Source organism: Eriocheir sinensis, unplaced genomic scaffold (assembly GCF_024679095.1).
Source record: "Eriocheir sinensis breed Jianghai 21 unplaced genomic scaffold, ASM2467909v1 Scaffold833, whole genome shotgun sequence".
Taxonomy (NCBI): domain Eukaryota; kingdom Metazoa; phylum Arthropoda; class Malacostraca; order Decapoda; family Varunidae; genus Eriocheir; species Eriocheir sinensis.
In genome coordinates this window covers 19,928-41,845 of record NW_026112201.1, presented here as the reverse complement: position 1 = coordinate 41,845, position 21,918 = coordinate 19,928, and the positions used below count along the sequence as shown (strand labels likewise).

Here is a 21,918-nt window from a genome sequence, read left to right as displayed (position 1 = left end):
TACTAGCTACCCGGGATACAAATTCATCATGGTATTTTCCAAAGGGGAAAAAAACAGGTACCTAAATGTCTGAAAGGTGGGTATTTTTGTTTGAAGTGATCTTGATTCATTCAGATATCAAGTCAATTCAACAACAAGTAAGAGGATGTTCGTTTATTTACCATACAAAACAGTTTTTACACCTGTCTAAATTCACCCCAAGAAGTGTCAATTCACCCCAAGAAGTGTCTCAATTCACCCCAAGAAGTGTCTCAATTCACCCCAAGAAGTGTCTCAGTTCACCCCAAGAAGTGTCTCAATTCACCCCAAGAAGTGTGCCGTGTGCCTGTGTTGTCCAGCAGAGGCCGGAGGAGTCTGTGAATAGCAGCGGCACCAGCCAGGTGCTGGAGTGGTGCCAGGACACATCCATGGTGGTGGTTGGTGTGTGAACAGCAGCGGCACCAGCCAGGTGCTGGAGTGGTGCCAGGACACATCCATGGTGGTGGTTGGTGTGTGAACAGCAGCGGCACCAGCCAGGTGCTGGAGTGGTGCCAGGACACATCCATGGTGGTGGTTGGTGTGTGAACAGCAGCGGCACCAGCCAGGTGCTGGAGTGGTGCCAGGACACATCCATGGTGGTGGTTGGCATAAGTGTTTCAGGCTGGGCCTCATAAACCAAAACCTTTCGCCCCCCAAGCACACACACTTGACAAGGCTTTCCTAGGATTTGTGGGGGTCATTTCCATGGCCTGGTTTATGAATTGGTGCTCCCTTTGTATGTTGATCACTGCCCCTATAAAAGAGCGAATAAATGAGCTGCCTTCAAACCAAATATAATAGAATAGAGATAAAAGAGTATATGTAGTCAGTCGGTGTAGTTGTTGTTGCTGTGGAGACAGAAGGCAATCTTGTACGTTAATCACCCAATGACTTGCAGACCAACAAGAATCGGCTGATCTTATACTCTGTCGTGGCTGATGAGTCTCGGCGGGAGGTTTACGAGCAGAGGGACCTGCCAGCCCCCCCCCCCCCCAAGCGGGAGTCTTCCAACCTGTATGCCTGTGAGCCCGTCCGCCTCTCATGATCTCCACGGTGAGTGCTGGGATGGATTTTGCCGCTCCTCAGAACCTTGGGGAGTAACACAGGAAAATGTCGTCCATTCTTAGTTTTTACCACAAAATGTCATGTCAAGGATACAGCAATTGTGTTACTGTGAGTGGTGGCAACTCTTTCCCTTCCCTTCCCTTCCCTTCCTTCCCTTCTCATCCCTTTCTCTACCAATTGTGTTACTGTGAGTGGTGGCAATTCTTTCCCTTCCCTTCCTTCCCTTTTCATCCCTTCCCTTCTCATCCCTTTCTCTACCAATTGTGTTACTGTGAGTGGTGGCAATTCTTTCCCTTCCCTTCCTTCCCCTCCCTTCCCTTCTCATCCCTTTCTCTACCAATTGTGTTACTGTGAGTGGTGGCAATTCTTTCCCTTCCCTTCCTTCCCTTTTCATCCCTTCCCTTCTCATCCCTTTCTCTACCAATTGTGTTACTGTGAGTGGCAGCAATTCTTTCCCTTCCCTTCCCTTCCCTTCCCTTCCCTTCTCATCCCTTTCTCTACCAATTGTGTTACTGTGAGTGGCAGCAATTCTTTCCCTTCCCTTCCTTCCCTTCCCTTCCCTTCTCATCCCTTTCTCTACCAATTGTGTTACTGTGAGTGGCAGCAATTCTTTCCCTTCCCTTCCCTTCCCTTCCCTTCCCTTCTCATCCCTTTCTCTACCAATTGTGTTACTGTGAGTGGCAGCAATTCTTTCCCTTCCCTTCCCTTCCCTTCCCTTCTCATCCCTTTCTCTACCAATTGTGTTACTGTGAGTGGCAGCAATTCTTTCCCTTCCTTCCCTTCCCTTCCCTTCTCATCCCTTTCTCTACCAATTGTGTTACTGTGAGTGGCAGCAATTCTTTCCCTTCCCTTCCTTCCTTCTTATCCCTTTCTCTACCAATTGTGTTACTGTGAGTGGCATCAATTCTTTCCGTTCCCTCCCCTCCCTTCCCTTCTCATCCCTTTCTCTACCAATTGTGTTACTGTGAGTGGCAGCAATTCTTTCCCTTCCCTTCCCTTCCCTTCGCTTCTCATCCCTTTCTCTACCAATTGTGTTACTGTGAGTGGTGGCAATTCTTTCCCTTCCTTCCCTTCCCTTCCCTTCCTTCTCATCCCTTTCTCTACCAATTGTGTTACTGTGAGTGGCAGCAATTCTTTCCTTCCTTCCCTTCCTTCCCTTCCTTCTTATCCCTTCTCTACCAATTGTGTTACTGTGAGTGGCAGCAATTCTTTCCCTTCCTTCCTTCCCTTCCTTCCCTTCTTATCCCTTTCTCTACCAATTGTGTTACTGTGAGTGGCAGCAATTCTTTCCCTTCCTTCCCTTCCCTTCCCTTTCTCTACCAATTGTGTTACTGTGAGTGACAGCAACTCTTTCCCTTCCCTTCCCTTCCCTTCCTTCCCTTCTCATCCCTTTCTCTACCAATTGTGTTACTGTGAGTGACAGCAACTCTTTCCCTTCCCTTCCCTTCCCTTTCTCTACCAATTGTGTTACTGTGAGTGGCAATTCTTTCCCTTCCTTCCCTTCCCTTCCCTTCTCATCCCTTTCTCTACCAATTGTGTTACTGTGAGTGGCAGCAATTCTTTCCCTTCCCTTCCCTTCCCTTCCCTTCTCATCCCTTTCTCTACCAATTGTGTTACTGTGAGTGGTGGCAATTCTTTCCCTTCCCTTCCCTTCCCTTCCCTTCCCTTCCCTTCCCTTCTCATCCCTTTCTCTACCAATTGTGTTACTGTGAGTGGCAGCAATTCTTTCCCTTCCTTCCTTCCCTTCCTTCCCTTCTCATCCCTTTCTCTACCAATTGTGTTACTGTGAGTGGCAGCAATTCTTTCCCTTCCTTCCTTCCTTCCTTCCCTTCTCATCCCTTTCTCTACCAATTGTGTTACTGTGAGTGGCAGCAATTCTTTCCTTCCTTCCTTCCCTTCCTTCCCTTCTCATCCCTTTCTCTACCAATTGTGTTACTGTCAGTGGCAGCAATTCTTTCGCTTCCTTCCTTCCCTTCCTTCCTTCCCTTCTCATCCTTTCTCTACCAATTGTGTTACTGTGGTGGCAGCAATTCTTTCCCTTCCCTTCCTTCCTTCCTTCCTTCCCTTCTCATCCCTTTCTCTACCAATTGTGTTACTGTGAGTGGCAGCAATTCTTTCCCTTCCTTCCCTTCCCTTCCCTTCTCATCCCTTTCTACCAATTGTGTTACTGTGAGTGGCAGCAATTCTTTCCTTCCTTCCCTTCCTTCCTTCCTTCTCATCCTTTCTCTACCAATTGTGTTACTGTGAGTGGCAGCAATTCTTTCCTTCCCTTCCTTCCTTCCCTTCCTTCCCTTCTCATCCCTTTCTCTACCAATTGTGTTACTGTGAGTGGCAGCAATTCTTTCCCTTCCCTTCCTTCCCTTCCCTTCTCATCCCTTTCTCTACCAATTGTGTTACTGTGAGTGGCAGCAATTCTTTCCCTTCCGTCCTTCCCTTCCCTTCTCATCCCTTTCTCTACCAATTGTGTTACTGTGAGTGGTGGCAATTCTTTCCCTTCCCTTCCCTTCCTTCCCCTCTCATCCCTTCCCTTCTCATCCCTTTCTCTACCAATTGTGTTACTGTGAGTGGTGGCAATTCTTTCCCTTCCCTTCCCTTCCCTTCTCATCCCTTTCTCTACCAATTGTGTTACTGTGAGTGGCAGCAATTCTTTCCCTTCCCTTCCTTCCCCTCTCATCCCTTCCCTTCTCATCCCTTTCTCTACCAATTGTGTTACTGTGAGTGGTGGCAATTCTTTCCCTTCCCTTCCTTCCCCTCTCATCCCTTCCCTTCTCATCCCTTTCTCTACCAATTGTGTTACTGTGAGTGGTGGCAATTCTTTCCCTTCCCTTCCTTCCCCTCTCATCCCTTTCTCTACCAATTGTGTTACTGTGAGTGGCAGCAATTCTTTCCCTTCCTTCCTTCCTTTTCATCCTTCCATTCTCATCACTTTCTCTACCAATTGTGTTACTGTGAGTGGCAGAAATTCTTTACCTTCCCTTCCCTTCCCTTTTCATCCCTTCCCTTCACAACCCATTCTCAACCAATTTTGTTACTGTGAGTGGCAGCAAATCTTTCCCTTCCTTCCCTTCCTTCCTTCTCATCCCTTTCTCTACCAATTGTGTTACTGTGAGTGGCAGCAATTCATTCCCGTCCCATCCCTTCCCTTTTCATCCCTTCCCTTCTCATCCCTTTCTCTACCAATTGTGTTACTGTGAGTGGCAGCAATTCTTTCCCTTCCTTCCCTTCCCTTCCTTCCCTTCTCATCCCTTTCTCTACCAATTGTGTTACTGTGAGTGGCAGCAATTCATTCCCTTCCTTCCTTCCTTCCTTCCCTTCTCATCCCTTTCTCTACCAATTGTGTTACTGTGAGTGGCAGCAATTCTTTCCCTTCCTTCCCTTCCCTTCCTTCCCTTCTCATCCTTTCTCTACCAATTGTGTTACTGTGGTGGTGGCAATTCTTTCCCTTCCTTCCCTTCCTTCCTTCTTATCCCTTTCTCTACCAATTGTGTTACTGTGAGTGGCAGCAATTCTTTCCCTTCCCTTCCCTTCCCTTCCCTTCTCATCCCTTTCTCTACCAATTGTGTTACTGTGAGTGGCAGCAATTCTTTCCCTTCCCTTCCCTTCCCTTCCTTCCCTTCTCATCCCTTTCTCTACCAATTGTGTTACTGTGAGTGGCAGCAATTCTTTCCCTTCCTTCCCTTCCCTTCCCTTCCCTTCTTATCCCTTTCTCTACCAATTGTGTTACTGTGAGTGGCAGCAATTCTTTCCCTTCCCTTCCTTCCCTTCCCTTCCCTTCTCATCCCTTTCTCTACCATTTGTGTTACTGTGGTGGCAATTCTTTCCCTTCCCTTCCCTTCCCTTCCCTTCTCATCCCTTTCTCTACCAATTGTGTTACTGTGAGTGGCAGCAATTCTTTCCCTTCCTTCCCTTCCCTTCCCTTCACATCCCATACTCTACCAATTGTGTTCTGTGAGTGGCAGCAATTCTTTCCCTTCCCTTCCCTTCCTTCCTTCCCTTCCTTCCCTTCTCATCCCTTTCTACCAATTGTGTTACTGTGAGTGGCAGCAATTCTTTCCCTTCCCTTCCCTTCCCTTCCCTTCTTATCCCTTTCTCTACCAATTGTGTTACTGTGAGTGGCAGCAATTCTTTCCCTTCCTTCCCTTCCCTTCCTTCCCTTCTCATCCCTTTCTCTACCAATTGTGTTACTGTGAGTGGTGGCAATTCTTTCCCTTCCCTTCCTTCCCTTCCCTTCCCTTCTCATCCCTTTCTCTACCAATTGTGTTACTGTGAGTGGCAGCAATTCTTTCCCTTCCTTCCCTTCCCTTCCCTTCCCTTCTCATCCCTTTCTCTACCAATTGTGTTACTGTGAGTGGCAGCAATTCTTTCCCTTCCTTCCCTTCCCTTCCCTTCTTATCCCTTTCTCTACCAATTGTGTTACTGTGAGTGGTGGCAATTCTTTCCCTTCCCTTCCCTTCCTTCCCTTCCCTTCTCATCCCTTTCTCTACCAATTGTGTTACTGTGAGTGGCAGCAATTCTTTCCCTTCCTTCCCTTCCCTTCCTTCCCTTCTCATCCCTTTCTCTACCAATTGTGTTACTGTGAGTGGCAGCAATTCTTTCCCTTCCTTCCCTTCCCTTCCCTTCTTATCCCTTTCTCTACCAATTGTGTTACTGTGAGTGGCAGCAATTCTTTCCCTTCCCTTCCCTTCCCTTCCTTCCCTTCTCATCCCTTTCTCTACCAATTGTGTTACTGTGAGTGGCAGCAATTCTTTCCCTTCCTTCCCTTCCCTTCCTTCCCTTCTCATCCCTTTCTCTACCAATTGTGTTACTGTGAGTGGTGGCAATTCTTTCCCTTCCCTTCCCTTCCTTCCCTTCCTTCTCATCCTTTCTCTACCAATTGTGTTACTGTGAGCAGCAATTCTTTCCTTCCTTCCTTCCCTTGCTTCCCTTCCCTTCTCATCCCTTTCTCTACCAATTGTGTTACTGTGAGTGGCAGCAATTCTTTCCCTTCCTTCCCTTTTCATCCCTTCCCTTCTCATCCCTTTCTCTACCAATTGTGTTACTGTGAGTGGCAGCAATTCTTTCCCTTACTTCCCTTCCTTCCTTCCTTCCCTTCTCATCCCTTTCTACCAATTGTGTTACTGTGAGTGGCAGCAATTCTTCCCTTCCTTCCTTCCTTCCCTTCTCATCCCTTTCTCTACCAATTGTGTTACTGTGAGTGGCAGCAATTCTTTCCCTTCCTTCCCTTCCCTTCCCTTCCCTTCTTATCCCTTTCTCTACCAATTGTGTTACTGTGAGTGGCAGCAATTCTTTCCCTTCCCTTCCTTCCCTTTTCATCCCTTCCCTTCCCTTCCCTTCTTATCCCTTTCTCTACCAATTGTGTTACTGTGAGTGGTGGCAATTCTTTCCCTTCCCTTCCTTCCCTTTTCATCCCTTCCCTTCTCATCCCTTTCTCTTCCAGTTGAGTTAATTTGTGTGGTGGCATTTCTTTCCCTTCCTTCCCTTCCCTTCCCTTCCCTTCTCATCCCTTTCTCTACCAATTGTGTTACTGTGAGTGGTGGCAATTCTTTCCCTTCCCTTCCTTCCCTTCCCTTCCCTTCCCTTCTCATCCCTTTCTCTACCAATTGTGTTACTGTGAGTGGCAGCAATTCTTTCCCTTCCCTTCCTTCCCTTTTCATCCCTTCCCTTCTCATCCCTTTCTCTACCAATTGTGTTACTGTGAGTGGCAGCAATTCTTTCCCTTCCCTTCCTTCCCTTCCCTTCCCTTCCCTTCTCATCCCTTTCTCTACCAATTGTGTTACTGTGAGTGTAAGCTATTCTTTCCCTTCCTTCCTTCCCTTCCTTCTCATCCCTTTCTCTACCAATTGTGTTACTGTGAGTGGCAGCAATTCTTTCCCTTCCTTCCCTTCCCTTCCCTTCTTATCCCTTTCTCTACCAATTGTGTTACTGTGAGTGGCAGCAATTCTTTCCCTTCCTTCCTTCCTTTTCATCCTTCCCTTCCTTCCCTTCTCACCCCTTTCTCTACCAATTGTGTTACTGTGAGTGGTGGCAATTCTTTCCCTTCCCTTCCTTCCCCTCTCATCCCTTCCCTTCTCATCCCTTTCTCTACCAATTGTGTTACTGTGAGTGGTGGCAATTCTTTCCCTTCCCTTCCCTTCCCTTCCCTTCTCATCCCTTTCTCTACCAATTGTGTTACTGTGAGTGGTGGCAATTCTTTCCCTTCCCTTCCCTTCCCTTCCCTTCTCATCCCTTTCTCTACCAATTGTGTTACTGTGAGTGGTGGCAATTCTTTCCCTTCCCTTCCCTTCCTTCCCTTCCCTTCTCATCCCTTTCTCTACCAATTGTGTTACTGTGAGTGGCAGCAATTCTTTCCCTTCCTTCCTTCCTTTTCATCCCTTCCTTCTCATCCTTTCTCTACCAATTGTGTTACTGTGAGTGGTGGCAATTCTTTCCTTCCTTCCTTCCCTTTTCATCCTTCCCTTCTCATCCCTTTCTCTACCAATTGTGTTACTGTGAGTGGCAGCAATTCTTTCCTTCCTTCCCTTCCCTTCCTTCCCTTCCTTCTCATCCCTTTCTACCAATTGTGTTACTGTGAGTGGCAGCAATTCTTTCCCTTCCTTCCTTCCTTCCTTCCCTTCTGATCCCTTTCTCTACCAATTGTGTTACTGTGAGTGGCAGCAATTCTTTCCCTTCCTTCCCTTCCTTCCTTCCTTCTCATCCCTTTCTCTACCAATTGTGTTACTGTAGTGGTGGCAATTATTTCCTTCCTTCCTTCCCTTCCTTCTTATCCCTTTCTCTACCAATTGTGTTACTGTGAGTGGCAGCATTCTTTCCCTTCCTTCCCTTCCTTCCTTCTCATCCCTTTCTATACCAATTGTGTTACTGTGAGTGGCAGCAATTCTTTCCTTCCCTTCCTTCCCTTCCCTTCTTATCCCTTTCTCTACCAATTGTGTTACTGTGAGTGGCAGCAATTCTTTCCCTTCCTTCCCTTCCCTTCCCTTCCCTTCCCTTCCCTTCCCTTCCCTTCTCATCCCTTTCTCTACCAAGAGTGTTACTGTGAGTGGCAGCAATTCTTTCCTTCCTTCCTTCCCTTCCTTCCCTTCTCATCCTTTCTCTACCAATTGTGTTACTGTGAGTGGCAGCTATTCTTTCCCGTCCTTCCCTGCCCTTCCTTCCCTTCTTATCCCTTTCTCTACCAATTGTGTTACTGTGAGTGGCAGCAATTCTTTCCCTTCCCTTCCTTCCCTTTTCATCCCTTCCCTTCTCATCCCTTTCTCTACCAATTGTGTTACTGTGAGTGGCAGCAATTCTTTCCCTTCCTTCCTTCCTTCCCTTCCTTCTTATCCCTTTCTCTACCAATTGTGTTACTGAGTGGCAGCAATTCTTTCCCTTCCTTCCTTCCCTTCCTTCCCTTCTCATCCCTTTCTCTACCAATTGTGTTACTGTGAGTGGCAGCAATTCTTTCCCTTCCTTCCCTTCCCTTCCGTCCCGTGGGATCCCGTTCTCTACCAATAGTGTTACTGTGAGGCAGCAATTCTTTCCCTTCCTTCCCTTCCTTCCTTCCCTTCCCTTCTCATCCCTTTCTCTACCAATTGTGTTACTGTGAGTGGCAATTCTTTCCTTCCCTTCCGTCCCTTCCCTTCTAATCCCTTTCTCTACCAATTGTGTTACTTTGATTGGCAGCAATTCTTTCCCTTCCTTCCCTTCCCTTCCTTCCTTCTTATCCCTTTCTCTACCAATTGTGTTACTGTGGTGGCAGCAATTCTTTCCCTTCCTTCCTTCCCTTCCTTCCCTTCTCATCCTTTCTCTACCAATTGTGTTACTGTGAGTGGCAGCAATTCTTTCCCTTCCTTCCCTTCCTTCCCTTCTCATCCCTTTCTCTACCAATTGTGTTCTGTGAGGCAGCAATTCTTTCCCTTCCTTCCCTTCCCTTCCTTCCTTCTCATCCCTTTCTCTACCAATTGTGTTACTGTAGTGGCAGCAATTCTTTCCTTCCCTTCCTTCCCTTCCTTCCCTTCTCATCCCTTTCTCTACCAATTGTGTGACTGTGAGTGGTGGCAATTCTTTCCTTCCTTCCTTCCCTTTCATCCTTCCTTCTCATCCCTTTCTCTACCAATTTTGTTACTGTGAGTGGCAGCAATTCTTTCCCTTCCTTCCTTCCCTTTTCCCTTCCTTCTCATCCCTTTCTCTACCAATTGTGTTACTGTGAGTGGCAGCAATTCTTTCCCTTCCTTCCCTTCCTTCCCTTCTCATCCTTTCTCTACCAATTGTGTTACTGTGGTGGCAGCAATTCTTTCCCTTCCTTCCTTCTTCCTTCCCTTCCCTTCTTATCCCTTTCTCTACCAATTGTGTTACTGTGAGTGGCAGCAATTCTTTCCTTCCTTCCTTCCCTTCCTTCCCTTCTCATCCCTTTCTCTACCAATTGTGTTACTGTGAGTGGCAGCAATTCTTTCCTTCCTTCCCTTCCTTCCCTTCTTCCATCCCTTTCTCTACCAATTGTGTTACTGTGAGTGGCAGCAATTCTTTCCTTCCTTCCTTTCCGTTCCTTCCTTCCCTTCTCATCCCTTTCTCTACCAATTGTGTTACTGTGAGTGGTGGCAATTCTTTCCCTTCCCTTCCCTTCCTTCCCCTCTCATCCCTTTCTCTACCAATTGTGTTACTGTGAGTGGCAGCAATTCTTTCCTTCCTTCCTTCCCTTCCCTTCTCATCCTTTCTCTACCAATTGTGTTACTGTGAGTGGCAGCAATTCTTCCTTCCTTCCCTTCCTTCCTTCCCTTCCTTCCTTCCTTCTCATCCCTTTCTCTACCAATTGTGTTACTGTGAGTGGCAGCAATTCTTTCCCTTCCCTTCCTTCCCTTCCTTCCCTTCTCATCCCTTTCTCTACCAATTGTGTTACTGTGAGTGGCAGCAATTCTTTCCCTTCCTTCCCTTCCCTTCCTTCCCTTCTCATACCTTTCTCTACCAATTGTGTTACTGTGAGTGGCAGCAATTATTTCCCTTCCTTCCTTCCCTTTTCTCCCTTCCTTCTCATCCCTTTCTCTACCAATTGTGTTACTGTGATTGGCAGCAATTCTTTCCCTTCCTTCCTTCCTTCCTTCCTTCTCATCCCTTTCTCTACCAATTGTGTTACTGTGAGTGGCAGCAATTCTTTCCTTCCTTCCTTCCCTTCCTTCCTTCTTATCCCTTTCTCTACCAATTGTGTTACTGAGTGGCAGCAATTCTTTCCCTTCCTTCCTTCCTTCCTTCCTTCCCTTCCTTCCTTCCCTTCTCATCACTTTCTATACAAATTGTTTTACTGTGAGTGGCAGCAATTCTTTCCTTCCTTCCCTTCCTTCCTTCCTTCTCATCCCTTTCTCTACCAATTGTGTTACTGTGAGTGGCAGCAATTCTTTCCCTTCCCTTCCCTTCCCTTCCTTCCCTTCCCTTCTCATCCCTTTCTCTACCAATTGTGTTACTGTGAGTGGCAGCAATTCTTTCCCTTCCCTTCCTTCCTTCCCTTCCTTCTCATCCCTTTCTCTACCAATTGTGTTACTGTGAGTGGCAGCAATTCTTTCCCTTCCTTCCTTCCCTTCCTTCCCTTCTCATCCTTTCTCTACCAATTGTGTTACTGTAGTGGCAGCAATTCTTTCCTTCCTTCCCTTCCTTCCTTCCCTTCTCATCCTTTCTCTACCAATTGTGTTACTGTGAGTGGCAGCAATTCTTTCCCTTCCTTCCTTCCCTTCCTTCCCTTCTCATCCCTTTCTCTACCAATTGTGTTACTGTGGTGGCAATTCTTTCCCTTCCTTCCTTCCCTTCCTTCCTTCCTTCTCATCCCTTTCTCTACCAATTGTGTTACTGTGGTGGCAGCAATTCTTTCCCTTCCTTCCCTTCCTTCCCTTCTCATCCCTTTCTCTACCAATTGTGTTACTGTGAGTGGCAGCAATTCTTTCCCTTCCTTCCTTCCCTTCCCTTCCCTTCCCTTCTCATCCCTTTCTCTACCAATTGTGTTACTGTGAGTGGCAGCAATTCTTTCCCTTCCTTCCCTTCCTTCCTTCCTTCCTTCTCATCCCTTTCTCTACCAATTGTGTTACTGTGAGTGGCAGCAATTCTTCCTTCCCTTCCTTCCTTCCTTCCCTTCCCTTCTCATCCTTTCTCTACCAATTGTGTTACTGTGAGTGGCAGCAATTCTTTCCCTTCCTTCCTTCCCTTCCCTTCTCATCCTTTCTCTACCAATTGTGTTACTGTGAGTGGCAGCAATTCTTTCCCTTCCTTCCTTCCCTTCCTTCCCTTCTCATCCCTTTCTCTACCAATTGTGTTACTGTGAGTGGCAGCAATTCTTTCCCTTCCCTTCCCTTCCCTTCCCTTCCCTTCTCATCCCTTTCTCTACCAATTGTGTTACTGTGAGTGGTGGCAATTCTTTCCCTTCCCTTCCCTTCCCCTCCCTTCCTTCCCTTCTCATCCCTTTCTCTACCAATTGTGTTACTGTGAGTGACAGCAACTCTTTCCCTTCCCTTCCCTTCCCTTTCTCTACCAATTGTGTTACTGTGAGTGACAGCAACTCTTTCCCTTCCCTTCCCTTCCCTTCCTTCCCTTCTCATCCCTTTCTCTACCAATTGTGTTACTGTGAGTGACAGCAACTCTTTCCCTTCCCTTCTCATCCCTTCCCTTCCCTTCTCATCCCTTTCTCTACCAATTGTGTTACTGTGAGTGGCAGCAATTCTTTCCCTTCCCTTCCCCTCCCTTCCTTCCCTTCTCATTCCTTTCTTTTCCAATTCGTTTCCCTCCCATCCCTTCCCCTTCCTTCCCTTTTCATCCCTTTCTTTTCCAATTCGTTTCCCTCCCATCCCTTCCCTTCCCTTCCCTTCCTTCCTTCTCATCCCTTTCTCTAGCAATTGTTTCCTCCCATCCTTCCTTTCCCTTCCCTTTCTTTCTTCCCATCCTCTTCCCTTCCTTCCCTTCCCTTCCTTCCTTCTTTCCTTTCTCCTTCTTTCTTTCCCTTCCTTCCTTCCCTTCCCTTCCCTTCCCTTCCCTTCACATCCTTTCCTACCAATTCATTTCCCTGCCCTTCCTTTCCCTTCCTTCCCATCCTTTCCTTTCCATCTCTTCATCTATTCCCCTCCATCCCTTCCCTTCCCTTCCTTTCCCTTCTTACCTTTTCATTTCCTTCCCCTTCCCTCCCCTTTTCCTTCCCGTCAATGCCTTCAGTTTGATGGTGTTTTTCAGGCTTTTCAGACTGAGGTGAACAGAGGCGTGACTGGGCTGGTGTGTCTACAGGAGGAGCTGATGGTTGCTACTGTGCCGGGCCATACCCAGCAGCTGTGTTGGGACGGCTCCGTCAACTACAGCTACAAGGTGCGTGGACCTGCGGCGCGTCCCATTCTGCAATGATCAGCTGGCAGTGAAGGGTGAGTCTCCGAGGCTCTTGACTTTGTGGACCATAGCCTGTTTGAAAAGCCTCTCACTGTAGAAGTTAACCTGACCTAGCCTAACAAATCCCAACAGTTACTATAGGCCTTGATTCAGAAGATTCATATATGCTTCCCTATTAATGAGACTTTCTATACAACAAAGTGAGGTCATTCTTTGTTGATTTATACCATAAGGTGCTGGCTATCACGTGTTTGAAGATACCCTAAACTTAACCCAACAAAACCCCAAACAGTTAATATAGATCTTGAAGAAAAATCATATATGCTTCCTTACTTTCTATACAACAAAGTGACATCATTCTTCAGGTAAGGTCAGGTCTTTAGGGGCTGTGGTATGTGTGGGGGGAGTCCGGTGTGTTTAGTCTTGCCCTGCAGCGGTGCCCCTAGAGGCTCCGGGGGTGCATGTGGTGGACCTGGAGTGTTCCCCGGTGGTGGTCCTCAGCGACGGCAGGGCAGCTTTCCTCACCGCCTCAAATTTGATCCTGATGTGAGTTATTCACTTACTATGCAGGACTTTTTTGTTGATGTTGTTTTATGTTTTGACCTAAAGCTGCCTCCCTAGCTGTAAGAAGTAATTATACCTTCTAAGACAGCCTGTCCTTGAAGTATACATGTTGTTTTGTATAGATTTTTCATTGTAATCTCTATTTTTGTGTGCCCTTGGCCTGTACCAAGACTCATGAAGGTTTAGCAATGAGGATCAAAGGGAAGGATGATGTGTACTGAGTCACTAACATTTTTGGAACGAAGGTTTGCGGGAGACTAGTGAGCATGTGGGTAGTCTTGAGCCACTCAGCGGTGACTGAAAAATCCCAGCTTGTGGCGGTGGGCAGGACATGAACCCACACCCTCCTGGATATGGTGCCAGCATGCTGACCACTCAGCCACTTCCTCCACCTCACAGTTCCCAGGGCGTGGTGTGGCTGGACCCCGGTGAGTGAGGCAACAGGCGGCCTGGAGGTGTCCCACATTATGGTGCCCTCAGACAGAGGCTACAGAGGAAGGGTCACCAGGGCCAGTGGGTGAGTGTCCCTTACCTAATCCATCACTATTTGTCTCACACCCCATTGCTGAGAGTGTTTGTTCAATGTGAGACTAATAATGTACCCAAAGATATGTTAAACACTTCTTTCCTGTGTATACACAAGGCTGTTTTGGCAGCTCTTTGAGGCTCCTATATCTTTGTTTGAGGTTCTGAGGGCCAAGGCTCAAGAGGAAATTAGGTTGTAAAAGTGTGTTCATCCCTTTGCTGTGTGTTTATCTAAGCTTCTGTGGGCCAAAGCTAAATAGAAAGGAGGTGTTGAGTGTTTCCATTCCTTTGCTGTGTGTTTATCTAAGCTTCTGTGGGCCAAAGCTAAATAGAAAGGAGGTGTTGAGTGTTTCCATTCCTTTGCTGTGTGTTTGTTAAAGCTTCTGTGGGCCAAAGCTAAATAGAAAGGAGGTGTTGAGTGTTTCCATTCCTTTGCTGTCTGTATCTAAGCTTCTGTGGCCAAGGCATGAAAGGTGGTAAAAGTGCTTCTATGCATTTGCTGTTTTTATTCAAGCTTCTGTTGGTCAAGACTCAAGAAAAGAAGGGAGTAATAGTGCTTCTATTACTTTGCTTTGTCTTTATTTATCTATTTATTTACATATTCTCATCCCTTTGTTTTCATGAAGTGGGCTCCTGATGGCACTGTGCTGGGCATGAGCTGGACAGGAGGAGGATTGCTGCTGTGGAGTGCATTTGGCTCCCTGCTGACTGTGTCTCTGCGCTGGGACCACTCCGAGGACCCACTGTCTCTTGCCATTACTATAACCAATATGGTAAGTAGCAGGGGGTGGAGCGCAGTCACTGGAGTCGCCTACTTTTGGCCAGAGTCAAAGTCGCTAAAATTATCTCCGACACCTTTATGACAAAACAGGTGCTTCTTCCTCTTAATGAAAATTGGTTGGGTTAAGTTAGGTTAGGTTAGGCTAGCTGGTTCTTCCTCATAATGAAAATTGGTTAGGTTAGGTTAGGCTAGCTGGTTCTTCCTCATAATGAAGATTGGTTAGGTTAGGTTAGGTTAGCTGGTTCTTCCTCATAATGAAGATTGGTTAGGTTAGGTTAGCTGGTTCTTCCTCATAATGAAGATTGGTTAGGTTAGGTTAGCTGGTTCTTCCTCATAATGAAGATTGGTTAGGTTAGGTTAGCTGGTTCTTCCTCATAATGAAGATTGGTTAGGTTAGGTTAGCTGGTTCTTCCTCATAATGAAGATTGGTTAGTCATTCTTAAAGTCATACAAAGGCCATGGAAGCCTTCAGAAATGTTTGCAAACTTTGCTTATTCTAAAAACTTGCTCCAGGCATGTCAAACTACGTATTTAATTGAGGCAAACTACTTGTGCGTCTTACGGTCATATTCTTTATACATTTCAGCGCCCAATCACATGTATTTGACAAGGCCTTCGTAGGAGTTTGGGGCATTTCCAGGGGTAGTTTTATGACCCTGGTGGTAGTTTGACCCTTTTTCTGTACCATGAACCTAAGAAACATATTTGACTAGGCTTTCATAGGAGTTTTGGACATTCCCATATCCAAAACTGATAGCTTGAGTAAAAGTCATGTGCATCGGGGCACACTATACTAAGGTTAACATCACTTTGCTGTTTTCTGCCTGTCTGTTTCTCTCCCCAGTTCCACAGCGCCCAGATGACTCCCATCGTGCTGGCGTCAAGCTGTGAGGCTGTGCTGCACCGTGAGCCACAAGCTCCACCTGAGCCACGCCCTCTGGCTCCACAGTGGGGTTCACAGCACACGCGCGTGGCTCCCTTTGTTCCCAAACTCCTCGGACAAGTCCCACACCTTCATGGCCCGGAGAATCACGCTGCCCTTCACTCCATGCGTCCATACAGCCGCTGGGAAGGTGACGCTTAACTTGACTAATCATTTTCGTGTGTAATCTTTTATACTTCGCACACGACAGGTTTTGCTGTTGAAGAATTAAGACTTTTCTCAAGGGAATCATGGACAGTATTTCCCTTTAGTGCTAAACAAAAGGATTAATGTGAATGCAGTGTGTACAGTTTGGGTCCCTCCCTAACCCTCCTCACCTCACTGAGTCCCACAATATTCAAGCAGTCAAGTTTGTATTATTATTATTATTATTATTATTATTATTATTATTATTATTATTATTATTATTTTTACAGTAGAGGAAGTAAGTCAAGGTCAAAACAGTAACTGCGCTAAACTAAACCAATCCCTCTAATCACTGCCCTCATGAAAGAGTGTACAGATGAGTGGCATTTAGCAGCATTCAGTGCTTGATGGCTCCTCCATAAACACTGACAAATCAGCTTCCATTACGCTGGCTATCCTCTGCACCCCTTGCACTGGAGTGACTCTGACTGGCACTGTAATGAGGCACTCCTTCACTGCTGCCTGGCACTAAGGGATGTCTGTGGAACCTTATGTTGATGTAGTGAAGGAGGGAGGTAGCCAGCATCCCACATGGCTGGTTTACGGCATTATTAGTGCAGAAAACATTGTCACGCTACTGCTCCTAGGCCCTGGGGGCATGGCTGGAGCTGTTAGTCAGGGTGGTATTACATAACTGGCCTGCAAGACTGTTCACCAGGATTGGGATAATGACTCGGGAGACATAAATTTTCATGCCTCAGAAATCCTGCTGCCAAAGAGTTTGTATAGGAAGGCAAACCATACACCTCAACGTTCACTCAATGTTAGTGTTGATTTTGTTTCTGCAAGAGTTGTTACAGGAAGGGTTGCTTTAGGGAGAGTTGGTAGAGGAAGTGTTGGAGTATTGAAGAGGTGGTAGAGGAATTTTTGAAGAGTTAGTATATGAAGAATTGGTATAGGAAGTTTTGATTCTGTTTTTTGCAGTTGTTCCAAGAAGGGTTGCTACAGGAAGAGTTGGTATAGGAAGTATTGAAGTATTGAAGAGTTAGTATAAGAAGAGTTGGTATAGGAAGTATTGAAGTATTGAAGAGTTAGTATAAGAAGAGTTGGTATAGGAAGTATTGAAGTATTGAAGAGTTAGTATAAGAAGAGTTGGTATAGGAAGTATTGAAGAGTTAGTATAAGAAGAGTTGGTATAGGAAGTATTGAAGTATTGAAGAGTTAGTATAAGAAAAGTTGGTATAGGAAGTATTGAAGAGTTAGTATAAGAAGAGTTGGTATAGGAAGTATTGAAGTATTGAAGAGTTAGTATAAGAAGAGTTGGTATAGGAAGTATTGAAGAGTTGGTATAGGAACTATTGAAGAGTTAGTATAAGAAGAGTTGGTATAGGAAGTGTTGAAGAGTTAGTATAAGAAGAGTTGGTATAGGAACTATTGAAGAGTTAGTATAAGAAGAGTTGGTATAGGAACTATTGAAGAGTTAGTATAAGAAGAGTTGGTATAGGAACTATTGAAGAGTTAGTATAAGAAGAGTTGGTATAGGAAGTGTTGAAGAGTTAGTATAAGAAGAGTTGGTATAGGAACTATTGAAGAGTTAGTATAAGAAGAGTTGGTATAGGAAGTATTGAAGTATTGAAGAGTTAGTATAAGAAGAGTTGGTATAGGAAGTATTGAAGAATTGGTATAGGAACTATTGAAGAGTTAGTATAAGAAGAGTTGGTATAGGAAGTGTTGAAGAGTTGGTATAGGAACTATTGAAGAGTTAGTATAAGAAGAGTTGGTATAGGAAGTATTGAAGAGTTGGTATAGGAACTATTGAAGAGTTAGTATAAGAAGAGTTGGTATAGGAAGTGTTGAAGAGTTGGTATAGGAACTATTGAGGAGTTAGTATAACAAAAGTTGGTATGGGAAGTGTTGAAGAGTTGGTATAGGAACTATTGAAGAGTTAGTATAAGAAGAGTTGGTATAGGAACTATTGAAGAGTTAGTATAAGAAGAGTTGGTATAGGAACTATTGAAGAGCTAGTATAAGAAGAGTTGGTATAGGAACTATTGAAGAGCTAGTATAAGAAGAGTTGGTATAGGAACTATTGAAGAGTTAGTATAAGAAGAGTTGGTATAGGAACTATTGAAGAGTTAGTATAAGAAGAGTTGGTATAGGAAGTGTTGAAGAGTTAGTATAAGAAGAGTTGGTATAGGAACTATTGAAGAGTTAGTATAAGAAGAGTTGGTATAGGAAGTGTTGAAGAGTTAGTATAAGAAGAGTTGGTATAGGAAGTATTGAAGAGTTAGTATAAGAAGAGTTGGTATAGGAAGTGTTGAAGAGTTGAAGAGTTGGTATAGGAAGTGTTGAAGAGTTAGTATAAAAAGAGTTGGTATAGGAAGTATTGAAGAGTTAGTATAAGAAGAGTTGGTATAGGAAGTGTTGAAGAGTTAGTATAAGAAGAGTTGGTATAGGAAGTGTTGAAGAGTTAGTATAAGAAGAGTTGGTATAGGAAGTGTTGAAGAGTTAGTATAAGAAGAGTTGGTATAGGAAGTGTTGAAGAGTTAGTATAAGAAGTTTAGTTGGTATAAGAAGAAGAGTTGGTATAGGAAGTGTTGAAGAGTTAGTATAAGAAGAGTTGGTATAGGAAGTATTGAAGAGTTGGTATAAGAAGAGTTGGTATAGGAAGTATTGAAGAGTTGGTATAGGAACTATTGAAGAGTTGGTATAGGAAGTATTGAAGAGTTAGTATAAGAAGAGTTGGTATAGGAAGTATTGAAGAGTTAGTATAAGAAGAGTTGGTATAGGAAGTATTGAAGAGTTAGTATAAGAAGAGTTGGTATAGGAAGTATTGAAGTATTGAAGAGTTAGTATAAGAAGAGTTGGTATAGGAAGTATTGAAGTATTGAAGAGTTAGTATAAGAAGAGTTGGTATAGGAAGTATTGAAGAGTTGGTATAGGAACTATTGAAGAGTTAGTATAAGAAGAGTTGGTATAGGAAGTATTGAAGTATTGAAGAGTTAGTATAAGAAGAGTTGGTATAGGAAGTATTGAAGAGTTAGTATAAGAAGAGTTGGTATAGGAAGTATTGAAGAGTTAGTATAAGAAAAGTTGGTATAGGAAGTATTGAAGAGTTAGTATAAGAAGAGTTGGTATAGGAAGTGTTGAAGTGTTGAAGAGTTAGTATAAGAAGAGTTGGTATAGGAAGTGTTGAAGTGTTGAAGAGTTGGTATAGGAACTATTGAAGAGTTAGTATAAGAAGAGTTGGTATAGGAAGTGTTGAAGAGTTGAAGAGTTGGTATAGGAACTATTGAAGAGTTAGTATGAGAAAAGTTGGTATAGGAACTATTGAAGAGTTAGTATGAGAAAAGTTGGTATAGGAAGTGTTGAAGAGTTGAAGAGTTGGTATAGGAACTATTGAAGAGTTAGTATAAGAAGAGTTGGTATAGGAAGTGTTGAACTATTGAAGAGTTAGTATAAGAAAAGTTGGTATAGGAAGTGTTGAAGAGTTGGTATAGGAACTATTGAAGAGTTAGTATAAGAAGAGTTGGTATAGGAAGTGTTGAAGTGTTGAAGAGTTGGTATAGGAACTATTGAAGAGTTGGTATAGGAACTATTGAAGAGTTAGTATAAGAAGAGTTGGTATAGGAAGTGTTGAAGTACTGAAGAGTTGGTATTGGAACTATTGAAGAGTTAGTATAAGAAGAGTTGGTATAGGAACTATTGAAGAGTTAGTATAAGAAGAGTTGGTATAGGAAGTGTTGAACTATTGAAGAGTTGGTATAGGAACTATTGAAGAGTTAGTATAAGAAGAGTTGGTATAGAAACTATTGAAGAGTTGAAGAGTTGGTATAGGAACTATTGAAGAGTTAGTATAAGAAAAGTTGGTATAGGAAGTGTTGAAGTGTTGAAGAGTTGGTATAGGAACTATTGAAGAGTTAGTATAAGAAGAGTTGGTATAGAAACTATTGAAGAGTTGAAGAGTTGGTATAGGAACTATTGAAGAGTTGAAGAGTTGGTATAGGAACTATTGAAGAGTTAGTATAAGAAGAGTTGGTATAGGAAGTTTTTATTCTGCTTTTTGCAATAGTTGGTATGGGAAGACAGAGCATACATTTACACTTTTTCTATATGTTAGTTTTGATCATGTTTTTGTGGGCGGCAGCTGTCATGTTTGAGGAGGACATCCATCCTGCTGGCCGCCCAGACTGACGCCTCCTTGCCGGCCTGTGTACTACTGCCTCCCACCACCAGCCCCTCCCTGTGGCTGAATGCACTGTAAGTCATTCTTTATTGTGGTTCAATTTCGTTTTTGTGCGGTAGTGATAGGGTCTTGCCACTAATGAATATCAAAATAACACTTTTCAAAATGACACTAAATTAGAAGAGATTCTAAATTTCTACAATAATGTTTGGATTCTCTCAAATACCGTTTTTTTGGGGTGAGTCACGTTTGTCATGTTCATGTGTTTTTCTTAATCCGTCCGCTGCAATTGGCACGGATTTCACCTTCACTGTTAGCCTGGTAACATAATTATAGTCCCAGGTCTTTCTCTGCTTCTGTGGCAGATAGTGGAGTGTTTCCCATGTGGTATTGGTGTGCTGGATATCCCCTCCCAAGGTGCAGGACTTTACAGTTTTCTTCATTGAATTGTAGCAGCCACTTGTTGCTTCACTCCTGTAGCTTGGTGAGGTCTTCTGGTAGGAAGTCTGCACCCAAGGGTTAAGGAATTTCTCTTGTTTGTCTGATATTCTGTATTTCTGTGATGGTAGTGCTGTTGAAAACTGACAAGGGTATCTGGCCCTAGAGGAGGAGGCCTCCCAGACTGCCTGCTGCCCCGGTGCTGGAGTTCATCGGGGAGTTTCCGGTGTACCTCCAGACGGTGGTGGAGTGTGCCTGCAAGGCAGAGCTGGCACTCTGGCACTACCTCTATCAGCAGCCGGCAGCCCCAAGCAGCTCTTCATACGAGCACTGGAGGTTCCCCAGCTGGACACAGCAGCCTCATGCCTCATCATTTTGCAGGAGGGTGAGGAAGGAGAAGCAAGGTGGGCTATTAGTTTTGTCTAATTTCATGGCATTTATCTGACAATAGTTTATGAATGTGGTTTCTAGTCACACCGTTAACACACTTTTTGCCTTGTTTTGGTGGAGGTCATTTTGTCTCCATAAATAAAGTTTGCCTTGCTTCCCCGTGACAGAATCTGGAGAGTGCCTCCGTGAGTCGCTGCCTTGCAACGCGTCTCCTCCATGCCACTCTAGAAGCCAGGGAGTGGGACCTCAGCAAAGACCTCATCCGCTTCCTGCGCTCTGTAGGTGAGGAAGACTCTTGCCTAAACTAAACACTCCTATGGCATTAATAAGATGGACCTTGCTTGTGACAGCATCTTGTGTTTCCAGAAGCAGCTGTTCCTGTATGAACAAGATCCTGAAGTCCACAGCCAGCGCAGCGTCAACAGCCAAGGTATTAGTCAGCATGTATACTTCTGTTGTCTTGTGGTTATATTCTCCGGCAAGGCGTGGAATAAGTGGAGATGGGATAGAAGTGTTGAAGTAGTAGATTGGGGCTACTATCAAAGGGGCTGTTGAGGAAGTAGTCTCTTAAAATGATCCTACAGGCCACAGCAATGAGGACAGGACAACCTCAGTCTGCTTCCTGGCCTGGAGCAGCAGTGTATAGATGGGCGTCTGTGTTCCTGGGTTCTTTCCTGCTCCTGATCTGCCTCCCTTCATGTAAGAAAACCTTCTCCTGCTGCTTCCTGGCCTGGAGCAGCAGTGTATAGATGGGTGTCTGTGTTCCTGGGTTCTTTCCTGCTCCTGATCTGCTTCCCTTCATGTAAAAAAACCTTCTCCTGCTGCTTCCTGGCCTGGAGCAGCAGTGTATAGATGGGTGTCTGTGTTCCTGGGTTCTTTCCTGCTCCTGATCTGCCTCCCTTCATGTAAGAAAACCTTCTCCTGCTGCTTCCTGGCCTGGAGCAGCAGTGTATAGATGGGCGTCTGTGTTCCTGGGTTCTTTCCTGCTCCTGATCTGCCTCCCTTCATGTAAGAAAACCTTCTTTTTCTGCTTCCTGGCCTGGAGCAGCAGTGTATAGATGGGCGTCTGTGTTCCTGGGTTCTTTCCTGCTCCTGATCTGCCTCCCTTCATGTAAGAAAACCTTCTTTTTCTGCTTCCTGGCCTGGAGCACCAGTGTATAGATGGGCGTCTGTGTTCCTGGGTTCTTTCCTGCTCCTGATCTGCCTCCCTTCATGGAAGAAAACCTTCTTTTTCTGCTTCCTGGCCTGGAGCACCAGTGTATAGATGGGCGTCTGTGTTCCTGGGTTCTTTCCTGCTCCTGATCTGCCTCCCTTCATGGAAGAAAACCTTCTTTTTCTGCTTCCTGGCCTGGAGCAGCAGTGTATAGATGGGCGTCTGTGCTCCTGGGTTCTTTCCTGCTCCTGATCTGCTTCCCTTCATGGAAGAAAACCTTCTCCTGCTGCTTCCTGGCCTGGAGCACCAGTGTATAGATGGGTGTCTGTGCTCCTGGGTTCTTTCCTGCTCCTGATCTGCCTCCCTTCATGGAAGAAAACCTTCTTTTTCTGCTTCCTGGCCTG

General features: G+C 45.0%; 1 pseudogene; it reads left to right on the top strand.

Annotated features, from left to right (window-relative positions):
• The window catches only part of LOC126994611 (C-factor-like), a 42,876-nt pseudogene that overhangs the window by 10,985 nt on the left and 9,973 nt on the right, over window positions 1-21,918 (top strand).